This window comes from Chiloscyllium plagiosum, unplaced genomic scaffold, assembly GCF_037043375.1.
Source record: "Chiloscyllium plagiosum isolate Xiang-an unplaced genomic scaffold, Cpla_swu_hap1 HiC_scaffold_3, whole genome shotgun sequence".
Classification (NCBI taxonomy): Eukaryota; Metazoa; Chordata; class Chondrichthyes; order Orectolobiformes; family Hemiscylliidae; genus Chiloscyllium; species Chiloscyllium plagiosum.
The window spans coordinates 1,612,722-1,625,256 of NW_028270141.1; the positions used below are offsets into that span (position 1 = coordinate 1,612,722).

General features: G+C 39.1%; 1 protein-coding gene across 2 annotated transcripts in view; it reads left to right on the forward strand.

Moving 5' to 3' along the window:
- Window positions 1–12,535, forward strand: part of asxl2 (ASXL transcriptional regulator 2) — a 342,366-nt gene that overhangs the window by 150,284 nt on the left and 179,547 nt on the right. The window lies entirely within an intron of this gene.

Here is a 12,535-nt window from a genome sequence, read left to right on the forward strand (position 1 = left end):
AATCTTTCCCCTCTCACCTTAAAAATGTGCCCTCTCCTTAAGAACTTGCCCACCTGAAGGGAAAGAGCTTTGACCTTACCTATGCCCCCCATGATTTTATAAATCTTAATAAGGTCACTCTTCAACCTCCCATGCTCCATGAAAAAAAAGTCTCAGCCTATCCAGTCTCTCCCCGTAGCTCAAACCTGCCATTCGCAGCCACATCCTGGTAAATCTTTTCTGAACCCTCTCTAGTCTAATAATATCCTTCCTATAGCAGGGTGACCAGAACTGCACACAGTACTCCAAAATAAATACTGAAAGAAATGCAGATGTTGGAATTCAGACACAAGAATAGAAGTTGCTGGAAAAGCTCAGCAGGTCTGACAGCATCTGTGGAGACAAATAAGATAACATTTCAGGGTCCAGTGTCTGAGGGAAAAGACCTTTGCTGTTCACCTTATTTATGATTTTAAAATTAGAATCAGTCCTGCAGAAGCGTCACTGGACCTGAAACATTAACTCTGATTTCTCTCCATAGTTGCTGCCAGACCTGCTGAACTTTACTAGGAGAAAGTAAGGACTGCAGATGCTGGGGATCAGAGCTGAAAATGTGTTTCTGGAAAAGCGCAGCAGGTCAGGCAGCATCAAAGGAGCCTTCCTAACCTGCAATCTTCTTCCCGACCTCTCCGCCCCCACCCCACTCCGGCCTATCACCCTCACCTTAACCTCCTTCCACCTATCGCATTCCCAACACCCCTCCCCCAAGTCCCTCCTCCCTACCTTTTATCTTAGCCTGCTTGGCACACCCTCCTCATTCCTGAAGAAGGGCTCATGCCCGAAACATCGATTCTCCTGTTCCTTTGATGCTGCCTGACCTGCTGCGCTTTTCCAGCAACACACTTTTCAGCAGCTGAACTTTACACCAATTTCTGTTTTTGTCACAGCATTCCAATGCCTCACCAGTGTCCTGTGCAACCTCAACATAACATTCTAACTCCTGCAATCAGATGTCTGTGCTGCTGATCATTGTGAGGCTCTTCACAGTCAGTCATTATTCCTGAAGAAGGGCTTATGCCTGAAACGTTGATTCTCCTGTTCCTTGGATGCTGCCTGACCTGCACTTTTCCAGCAACACATTTTCAGCTCTCCACAGTCAGTAGTGAGTTGAAGAATCTGCTCTGATGTCTGTGTCACCATTTCTTGACATTTTGTTTGTTTGGTGCATTTGGTCAGGCTGTGGCTTGGCAAGTACGTGAAAGATGTAGCGTGTTGCTCTTGACGTTGAGATAGGCCTGGGTGGACTTCTCATCTGATTCTGACACAAGTCTCACCATGGCATAAGTTGTTCAGATCTCCAAGAGATTCTACCCCTATTAGTATTTCATCAGAACAGAAATGACCTATCGTTCAAATCATCTTTTGTGTTTCTGATAGAATTATCAATGTTGCAATATTGAAATATTGCCCCAGGAAGTTAAGACAGTGCTTTTCCCGACACAAGTATCTAATTTAATCTCACAACCCCGTTCACTCCTCATATCTTTAATGCTCTTGGTGAGGGAGCTGCATGTTCCTGGTGTTGAAGGGGCTACTATCAGAAACCAGAACTGCACTCACCATATCACCTTTCACCATCTTCAATACAGTCTGTGTTCTTTTTCAGAGATCAAAGAATACTGTTATCTATCACATATATCTGAGATAACAAATAAATCACTTTGTGCACCTCAAAGTGGATATTTCCATATAAAAAAACTGAAGATATTTGATTAAAAGCGTTTAAAATTCACCCAAACTGACTGCCTCAATGAACAGCTTTCTTACTAAAGAGGGAACAATAGCCAATACTGGGTGGGGTACTTACAGTGCAAGTAATTCCTCCATGTCTTTTAATTGAAAAGTGGAACACAGAACTCTTCTTCTGAGAGGTTGTCTGTTCAATGAATCAAGTTTCTACTTGCCTTAAGAACTCTGATAAGGTAACACATGATCAGAGACAAATTGTCTTGCTTTTAAACAGGAGGAAATAACATTTGACTTTCCTTCTGTAAAGTTTCCAGGATTTAACACTTTTTCGAATAAAGAAACACAACATTCACTCAGTTATTTTGTAAGCTTTAAATTAATTCGCATAAAATGGAAATGCATCTCGTCCTGCATTCTTCCTTGTTGTAAATTATTGAAACAAATAACTGCAATGATTGTAATTATTCACGGTTCTGTCAGTGATAAATGCTTCAGGCTTCGTTCTTCCTGTTTTCACTGATGGATTCATGGGTGGTATCCTTAATGGAGGTTCACTGGATCCAATTCACCTTGCTGCCTCACAGCGCCAGAGACCCGGGTTCGATTCCACCCTCGGGCGACTGTCTGTCTGGAGTTTGCACATTCTCCGCATATCTGTGTGGGCTTCCTCTGGGTGCTCTTGTTTCCTTCTATATTCTAAAGATGTGCAGGTTAAGGTGGATGGCCATGGGAAATTACCCATAGTGACTAGGGATGTGCAGGCTAAGTGGGAGGCGATGGCCTCGTGGTATTAATCCAGAGACCCTGAAATGTTCTGAGGATCTGGATTTGTATCCCACCATGGCAGTTGGTGGAATTTGAATTTAATGTAAAGAAACAAAATTTGGAACGAAGAGTCTAATGATGAGCAGGAATCCATTGTTGATTGTTGGAAAAAACCCATCTGGTTCACTCATGGCTGTTATGGAAGGAAACCATCATCCTTACCTGGTCTGGCCTAGAGGTGACTCTAGACACACAGCAATGTTCTGGGCAGTTAGGGATGAGCAATAATGGTGGCAGAGCCAATGATGCCCTCAAATTGTTAATGAATAAAAAAGGGCTCGGTGGATTAAACAAGGGAAATGGAGGGTTTTGGGGATTGGGTGGGTGGACTAGGTCTCTGGATAGGATGCTGGAAGTTGGTACAGAACTTGATGGGCTGAATGGCCCCTTTCCACATTGAAAGGATTTTATAGAACAACTACTATCTGGAATGAATATGAGGAAGTAACATTGGCACACTAATATCTTCAAACGTATTTCTGTTCTGGTGCTGCTTCCCAATTCATTTTCCAAATGGTGACCTAACATGATCTTCCTTCAACTTAGAAAGGGTTTCTGATTTAGACAGTGCCAGGAGCTATCCTGTAGGATCTAGCGGAGTTGGACCATCCTCTCACTGCAGTCCAATTGTTTTATGAAGATTGATTCTTAATAGATTATCGTGTTTTGCATTTGACTGTACTTTAAATAATTACAAGAATATTAAAAATTTACTTAGCTTCATTATTGATTTATTTTATCATTATTGCTACTGGGTCATTTGCTGGCCTCAGGCGTTTACCAAAATTGAAACCTTGGTTTTGATTCCCTGCCATTAACGATGGTGGGCTCTTATCTGCAGTTCCAATGAGTGTTGTTCTGTAACTCCCATTCTACAATTTCAGAATTCCCTTTCCCTTCTCAGCCCCTCTGTTAACTTTTGGATAATGAGATGACCAATCATACTGAGTTTCAAATGCAGGAAACCTTGTGTTCCCCAATCAATGGTAAATTCTTTCGAGCCAACAATTCATGATATTTTAAAACTACCATTTCAAATTTAGAGAGATGTGGATTTTTGAGTTGTCATGTATGAATGGGCTCATTCATTTTGTATTTATAATTCTTGTAGTTCAGTAAATTTTTCAATAATAGTACTTGGATCATTGTGCTTCAAAAAGCATCAAGTCTGAATATCCATGGGGCGCATTCAAACTGAAGGAGTTGAGTTTATATTGGCCTAGTTTCTCAGGCTCCCACAACAGGATATGTCATTACTGCTTTCCTCTGTAAGTCTTTCCCCTGGTTCTTCAGCAGGAACTAGGCTCCCATCACACCATCCCCACAACCAACTCTCCTGATTGTAAACTTTACATTCTTGCTTGCATGCATATTGTTTCAGGCCTAATTTATTCCTTTAAAGCTCCTCTCCCTTTTGAGGCTTTGCAGGGTAATATTTAACAGCATTTGACTAACTGAGGATATTCTTGGAATGTAAAAGCAAGAAAGAACGTGTTTGGTGCTCGCAGCTGCTACAATGGACTTCACATTCAAGGAGTGAGCTTTGCAGTATCTTTCCTGATGTCATGTTGCTTTATTTAATGCTGAAGTCTTAAAAACAGCAAATATAATCTATTTTTAATAAAAAATTTAAAGTTAGATTGGTGAATTGTGATAGTCCTCACATTGCAAGACTTGCCTGTTATTCTGAACAGATAGTCAGAGACAAGTATGAACATTTCATCTTGAATACAACAAATGTGAGGTGATACATTTTGGGAGGTCAAATGCAAAAGGAAAGTATACAGTAAATGACAGGACCCTTAGAGCATTGATATACAGAGGGATCTTGGGGTACAACTCCACAGCTCCCTGAAAGAGGCAGCACAAGTGAACAAGGCATTTCACATACATGCCTCTATTGGTTGTGGAATTGATTATAGAAGTTGCCAAGTCATGTTGCAGTTGTGTAAAACTTTAGTTAGGCCACATTTAGAGTATTGTGTGCAGTTTTGGTTGCCATACTACCAGAAGGATGGGGAGGCTTTGTAGAGGATGCAAAAGAGGTTTACCAGGATGTTGCCTGGATTGGAGTGTATTAGCTATAATGAGAGGTTAGAAAAACTTGGATTGTTTTTGAGACCATCTGAGGCTGAGGAGTTGCCTGATAGAAGTTTGTAAAATTCTGTGAGGCTTGAATAGGGTGGATAGTCAGAGTCTTTTTCCCAAGATGGAAATGTGAAATACTAGGGGGCATAGGTTTAAGGTGAGAGGGGAAAGTTTAAAGGAAATGTGAGAGACACATTTTTACACAGAGGAACATAGCGCCAGGGGAGATGGTAGAAGCAGATATGATAGCAAAGTTTAAAACACGCTTAGACAGACATATGAACAGGCAGAGAATACAGGAATATTGACCATGCGCAGACAGATGGGGGTTAGTTTAGAATGGCAACATGGCCAGCACAGACGTGGTGGGCCGAAGGGCTGTTCCTGTGCTGTACATTCTGTGTAAGACAATGTTACACTTATTGCGCATTCTGCTAAAGTTATGTGCTCAAGTACTGGAATCAAGCTTGAACCTTCAGCCTGGTAACAAAAGTGTATAGTCTGTGGTAATAATAACATCTGCACGAGTTGCCTCAATTGTATTACATTATTTCTCACCTGAGGAATGTAGATTTGTGATTGTTTGATTATTGCTAGTGATCACTGCCTCATTAACTCTGGGTTATAACTTTCTGCAGACTTTATTACTCCATGGTGACAGCATCATTGATTGTCTTGCTCTGACCATGGAAGTAAGCATTTTAATGCTGGGATTTTCACCCCTCCCTCAGAGGCAAGTGTGTTCATGGCTGCGTTTGTTATTGGCTGTTCCAACACAGAGAGAAGCTCAGGTAGTCCAGGGAGCTGGAAGGGGAGGCCAGATGCATGTGGGCAGATGGGATTTAATAGGTGGGTATGAATATGTGTGGAAGAGCCTCCGATACGCTAGGAAACTCTCAAGGAGATCCACGCACACCCAGTATTCCCAACACCCGTCCTCATAGCTAACATTGACAGGTTTCAGGACTTGGCAAGGCCTCTGCCATTAATTAAACATTAGCTGAGGCAGAATGTAGCCTTTAAGTTGAATTAATTAATTGATCAATATAGATTTTGCAGAAAATAGTCCCTGTGAATGGTCCCAGGCTTGCTCTATCCAAGTTATTTTTGTAGGAGAAGATTGAAAGGAGAATGGAATGAGATTTTCAGAACCTTGAGAGATCCAGACGGTGTTTACACCCCATTGGGTGTAGGATCAAGAATATGAGATGCAAAAGAAGCCATGGTGATATGTTTAGATGGCTTTTCACTTAGTTTAGGATCTGGAATGATTGTGATATTCAGAAATGAATGAGATTGTTATCTGAAACTGAAGAATATTCAGGAGTACAGGGAGAACACAAGGACCCAAGATAAATTGCTCGTACGGTGAGCTAGTACAGGTTCGATGGAACAATCAGCCCCCTCCTGTTCTGTAGCAATTCTCTGATTCACTACTCAGCTTTTTAATAATTGAAAAAAATGCCTTGTGAAGTTCTTCACCAAATATGAAGTTTGTGTGAAAGCTGCAATAACTAAACTCACAATATCGTAAAGGCTGCTTTTAATAAGACACGTGCTGCATGTCTGTCCTAACCCTTCCTAAAGTTTCATCTATTGGCTGTTCCTGTATGGCACCTTGAAGTGAACACTATATCCAAACTGTAGTTTCAAAATAAGATGACACCCCTCCCCTTATAAATGAGGCATGGTATATTTCAGTAATTTATCTCCTCAAATCTAAACAGTAAACTTGAGCAACTGCCAACTATCCACCTTACTATATACTGCATTGTAACCTTTGTGTTAATTTATCCATGTACTGCATTATGTCAAATGAGGTGAAGAATTTGTTAATTAATTGAAATTAATTCACTTTGTCACACAGACACTTAATTATAGTAAATGCCTATTGTCATAATGAGGATATAATCAAATATCAAATGTGATTTTATTGGTTTCCTGTTCCATCTCAGAGATTGGAATGGGAAACAAAACCAGAAATTACTGGCTGAGCTCAGCAGGTCAGGCAGCATCTGTGGAGAGAGAGTAGAGTTAACATTTCAGATAGCAACAAGGAAAATGGGGTTTGTATGCTGAAGGTGAGGTTGGAAGAGGCAGGGCCTGGGGGTTTGAGAGGGGTCAGGGGAGCCGCAGGGTATCAGGGAGGTAATCTGGTAGAATGGAATTGGATGCATTGCTAATGACTGGTGAAGAATGATGCATTTCATGAGATGATTTGTGAAATGTGCTTGCCAGTGATAATCAATCTTTTTCTGTCAGTTACAACAAATGGTTGAATATCATATGGAGCTGTTTCCTTTCCAAACTGTCCATCATGTTTTACAAGCTCTTTATCTTCTGGCTTGAGTGACAGTTTAAAGTGAATACTGTATATGAATAGCTGTTTCAAAACAGTACAGAACTATAATTTGGAAAGTTTTTTAATGTCCTGTTGCCTATAAAAATACATTAATTTTAACAATCCCTCGCAGGTCAGCAAATGAGTGCAATTAACATGAACTCGGAATGATGGTTAATTCAATTTGTGTGTGTTTTTTGAATAATTTTGTGAAACATTCCATCTGTTTATTTTTGCAATTTCTGCAATTGATTTTTTTCCACAATCACCAGCCAGGTCACCGTGATATTTCTCAGCTGGTCACTCTAGAAATGTCATTATGACTTACTGTGAACCTTTACTATATGTAAATCAAACATAATTTGATTCTTTTGTGGTTGTATTTATTTATTCTTTGGATTATGGGGTTTATAGAATCTACACCAGAGTTTTTTCTCAGCTGGGTATATGGCTGTGCAGCAGACAGGAATATGGTGTGTGGGGAACAAACAGACCATTCACAAGCAACTTTCCCTTAAAGATCTCGGTGTACACGACTATTTGTCAATCACAACAGGCAGCCAGACTGAAAACAGAACTTCAAAGGAGCGTTGATCTGCAATCAATTACTTCTCATATTTTTGAGATCAAAACCTTGCATGAAACATTGCTTTATTGCACTGTCTGCTAAGAACAATTTCCTCTTGTATAAAATAACTTAACAGTTCAAAATCAAACTGAACTATATTAATTTATTTATTATACTTGTCCTCATTTGAAAATTGTTGAAAATTGCTTACTATATTTAGCAGACCAAAATATGGAGGCTTTATTTATTTGTCAACTGTCATTATCCATTAAGTGGCTGTTCCATTCTGTTAGTAATGGAGGTGTCCCTTATTATGATACACTCATCCATTTATTGCTAATGTAAGAAGAAATAGGTTGAGAAATCTCAACATTTAGGTCTTGTTTTTCCTAAATATGTCATAATACTATTTTAATTCAGCTTTCCAAAGCCAATCCTCTTGCAAACATCCTTATCAATTACTCATTATTAGCAGGGGGTGAAGACTTTAAGAATTGATTTTCTAGCTGATATTATAATCTACTCAATGACTTTATGGACTTTTTGGAGTAAGTTTAGAAGAAAAATTTCATGGTCTTCTCTTGTACAGTGAATTCTATTGTGTGCTGTTTTATCATTGTGTAAGTACAGTGTTACTTCCAAATAATTTAAATTTCAAAGATATTTGAATTTAATATTGAACATAACAGCAAGATTAACGAACTGACTCTTGGATAGTCATTTACCTGGTATTTATAAAAACATTTTCTGCTGATTTAGAGCTTTATTAAACTGATCATGATGGAGTATTGCATAAAAAGGATATAAATCAAATGTATTGTAACTAATCGTACAGTTAAAGGAGTTTGAATTTGCACTCAATGTTAATATCATTGTCCATTTGAAGATATTGCCAGCCCATAAAAAGCAAGTGTGAAAATGTGAATTATTGATTGAACTTGGGAAAACTTAGGTTCTATTTAACCTAATCTCGTGAGACAGCAAATAAAATGGCTTTAAGTTACCCTTTCTAGCTCATGAATTTATTTAGAAATGCATATAATTGGAGAAAGTAACGGCAAAACAAATCCAAAAGGTTAAAAGTTCAGTAAGTTTCTATCATCTCCCAAGTTCATAGCTGAGAATGTTCATGAAGAGTCACGTAGACTTGAAACTTGAGCCTGCTCTCTCTCCATGGATACTGCCTGACCTGCTGTCATCTCCAGCATTTTTTATTTTCAGTTAGATATTATGTATTCAAATTTTGCAAAATAAATGTATGCCAATAAGGTATTAATAGTCCTACAGGTATTAATAGTCCTACAACCCTCGCTCACAAACAGAGGTTGATTTGTTTTGATTGGTAACAAAGTGGCAGGGTAGGAATGGGAAGAGAAGCCATTGGAAGGAGTGTACTGGTTTCAGCTACATGAGTTAAGATTGGAATTAAGGCAGTCTAGTCAAAACTGAATAATAAAGGAGAGGTGGTTGGCAAAGCATTTTTTAAAAGTTCACTCATGGGATGTGAGCATTAATGGCTGGACCAGTAATTATTGCTGTACCTAATTGCCCCTTGAGAAGGTAGTGGTGAGCTGACTTCTTGAACTGCTGCAGTCCATCTGCTGTGGGTGGACCCACAATTCCTTTAGGGAGGGAATTCCAGGAATATAAGCCAGCAACACTGAAGGAACAGCGATATATTTCCAAGTCAGGACCGTGAGTGACTTGCAGAGGATAGTATTCACATGTATTTGCTGCCCTTGTCCTTCTGGATGGACGTGGTTGTGGGTTTGGAAGGTGGTGTCTGAGGATCTTTGGTGAATTTCTTCAGTGCATCTTGTAGATAGTACACACTGCTGCTACTGAGCGTCGGTGGTGAAGGGAGTGGATGTGATGCCAATTAAGCATGTTGCTTTGTCCTGGATGTAGTTAATATCTGAGCAGTTTTTGATTCATGCATTTCACATTAAAAACAAGGCCGTTTACAGCTCATGCACTGTATAGTGAAACAGGTTTATCACTGAGACATGGTGGCTGGAGAATTGCTACTTCTGGCTCATTAATGTTTTTCTATTGATTTAACTTGACGAGGTCCTTTTCTTCATGACTGATAGTTATGAGTGTGATATGTGTATTTTAATATTCTGAAAGCATTCTAAGAATAGTTCGCAGCTGCGATTTTCTTAAGAAAAGAGGTGACAGTAAGTCAAATACATAAATTGTACATATTTATATATGTACAATTACGTAAGATTTATATATGTACGATTACACAAGATGTATGGCACAGGAACTGGACAGCATGTCCAACAAGTCCAAGCTGATATTTATGCTGCACATTATCATCCACCCATCTTCCTTATCTCAACCTAAGCCTCTGTATCCTCCACCTTCAAACACATATCTCAATTTCCCTGAAACGTATCAATACTATTTGTTTCAACTACTCCCTATCGTCAACAGTGATGCATTCGCACTATATTTAGGGTAAAAAATCTCTTCTGAGTTGCGTTTCTTGGTGATGGTCATGTATTGAAAGTCTCAAATTGCACTTTTCCTGACAAAAGAGGTGTACAAGATGATTAGGGGTTTAGATAGGGTCGACAGTGAGAATCTTTTTCCACGTATGGAGTCAGCTATTACAAGGGGGCATAGCTTTAAATTAAGGGGTGGTAGGTATAGGATAGATGTTAGGGGTAGGTTCTTTACTCAGCGAGTCGTGAGTTCATGGAATGCCCTGCCAGTAGCAGTAGTGGACTCTCCCTCTTTATGGGCATTTAAGCGGGCATTGGATAGGCATATGGAGGATAGTGGGCTAGTGTAGGTTAGGTGGGCTTGGATCGGCGCAACATCGAGGGCCAAAGGGCCTGTACTGCGCTGTATTCTTCTATGTTCTATGTTCTAAAAGAACCCATTAGGAGGGTAGTAGAGGTGGAAAACCTCACAACCTTTAAAAAGGTCTTGAATGAGCATTTAGAATGGAATTACATTTAAGCCTATGGACTAGCTGCTGAAAAGTGGAACGAGTGTAAATAGATTGGCACAGATTTGATGGGCTGAAAGGCCTCTTCTGTGCTGTATGACCTTAGGACTCGAGGTTGGTAAAACAAGATGTTCCCTTTTAAAATGGTTGGTAATTATTCACTTTCAAAATTTCTAGATATTCTTCTATTTAGTGCTTTAGGAGGGATTTCATGAATTTTCCTATCACTGATGTTGAGCAGACTGGTTTATAATTCCCTGAAGTTATTCTGTCTTCCGTCACATGACAATTTGATAACTGATAAAGAAATGTTGATTGTTATTTTTTGAGTTTGCAATAATGTTTATGACCTGTTGGTCAGATGTCACATGACATTACAAGCTTTTGGAGTGCTGCTCCTACATCAGGGAAGTGGAGGGAGGGAGCTGAGCTTCGGAAGCTTGTGATTTCAAATAATCCTGTTGGACTATAACTTGGTGTCATGTGACTTCTGACCTTGTCCACCCCAGTCCAACACTGGCTCCTCCACATTATGATTTGTTGGTGTTCGAGAAGGGGTGTTTGGAGAATTGATTTATTTTTGTGTAGTTTACACCTTGCACATTCTGTCTCTGTGAATTAGGTGCTTGTATCATTCTCTTCTGTCATCAGCAGCAAAGTTTTACCTTGAAAGTGAGCTTCGGAGTTTGCTTCTAATTTCTGAATAAGTTTATTTTCTTTCATATCACTTCAAAAAAACTGAAACTGTTTTTTTAGTTTGAAAAATCATGGACAAGGTAGATTTTTCTTTTAGCTTTCAGGGTTGACTTTTTAAGGCTTCCCACAGGTACATGCAGCTGTGAAGTAAGAGCAGGAATAGGCCATTCAGCTTCTTGGACCCTGCTGCACTATTTAATCAGACCATGGCTGATGTGTTATCTGCTTCAAATTCCACATCCCTATTCACCCATAAACATAAATTTCATTGCCTAAGTTCATCTGCTGCAACATTAATCACCTTCTTCCGAGGGAGAGTTCCATAGCTGAGAGAGAGAAAAAAATCGACATGAATTTGTCTCCAAACTCATAGCTGTTCCTTTCTTCAGGATCTATGTTCAGTAACATGCCAGTGACTGACAGACAATGCACATCCAATGAATAGTTTTCAACAGCTATTTGAGAGTTATTACTTTGTTCATGGTTGCCAACCTACTGTTGATAGGTTCAAGCTTGAAACTTTCAAATTTAAAAAAGGCTTTGAGTTCAAATTCATCAAATAAATAATTTGATTTTAAATAGGAAACAGCCTGAGGAGAAAAGTTTTGGCTGAATGACGTTCTTTCTAACACACAGGGACAAGTCGTAAAGTTTCTCTGAGCCGCACTCAGATCTCTCCCTGGCATTAGTTCCAAAACTGCTTGCTTATTCGACATTTTCAGTGCCATTGTGGAGACAAAGGGTGTGTGTTGTATCAGGAGTGAACTTCAAAGCACTTACCACTGGACTCTGGACTCAAAATGTGAAAATTGACATTCTTGCGATCGGTAGTCAGGTTCATAGGTACACAACCTGATTTACATTCTGCACGAAGACAAAAACGTTTATTTCGTGTGATCTTTGAGATTCTTTAAAAGAATAAGGAAGATTATATCCATGTTAGGTATTTAGCATTTTCAATCAAGATACAATTGTGAGTGAGTCTTTTGTCTTACTGTGTTTGCAATGTTTTTTTCTCCATTCTGCAAAAATGATACCTGTGACTCTGCCAGAACTGTTGGATTTTTGAATATTGTGTATAAAGAATGCAGTTTTATAGATAAGTAGACACCTCTGATATGCATTAAACATCTGTTTTTCTTACTAAGTTTGATTGATAGGCAGTTTTCATTAACTGAACAAATTTAAATTAAACTTCCAAGAAACACATTACCTATAGTATTAATCATGTTTCATTGATAAACACTGTCATATTTTTAAAAAGTCTGACCATAGTAATTGAAGTAGAATATTTCTAAATTAGCTTTTGGGTTATTTTGATATGTGC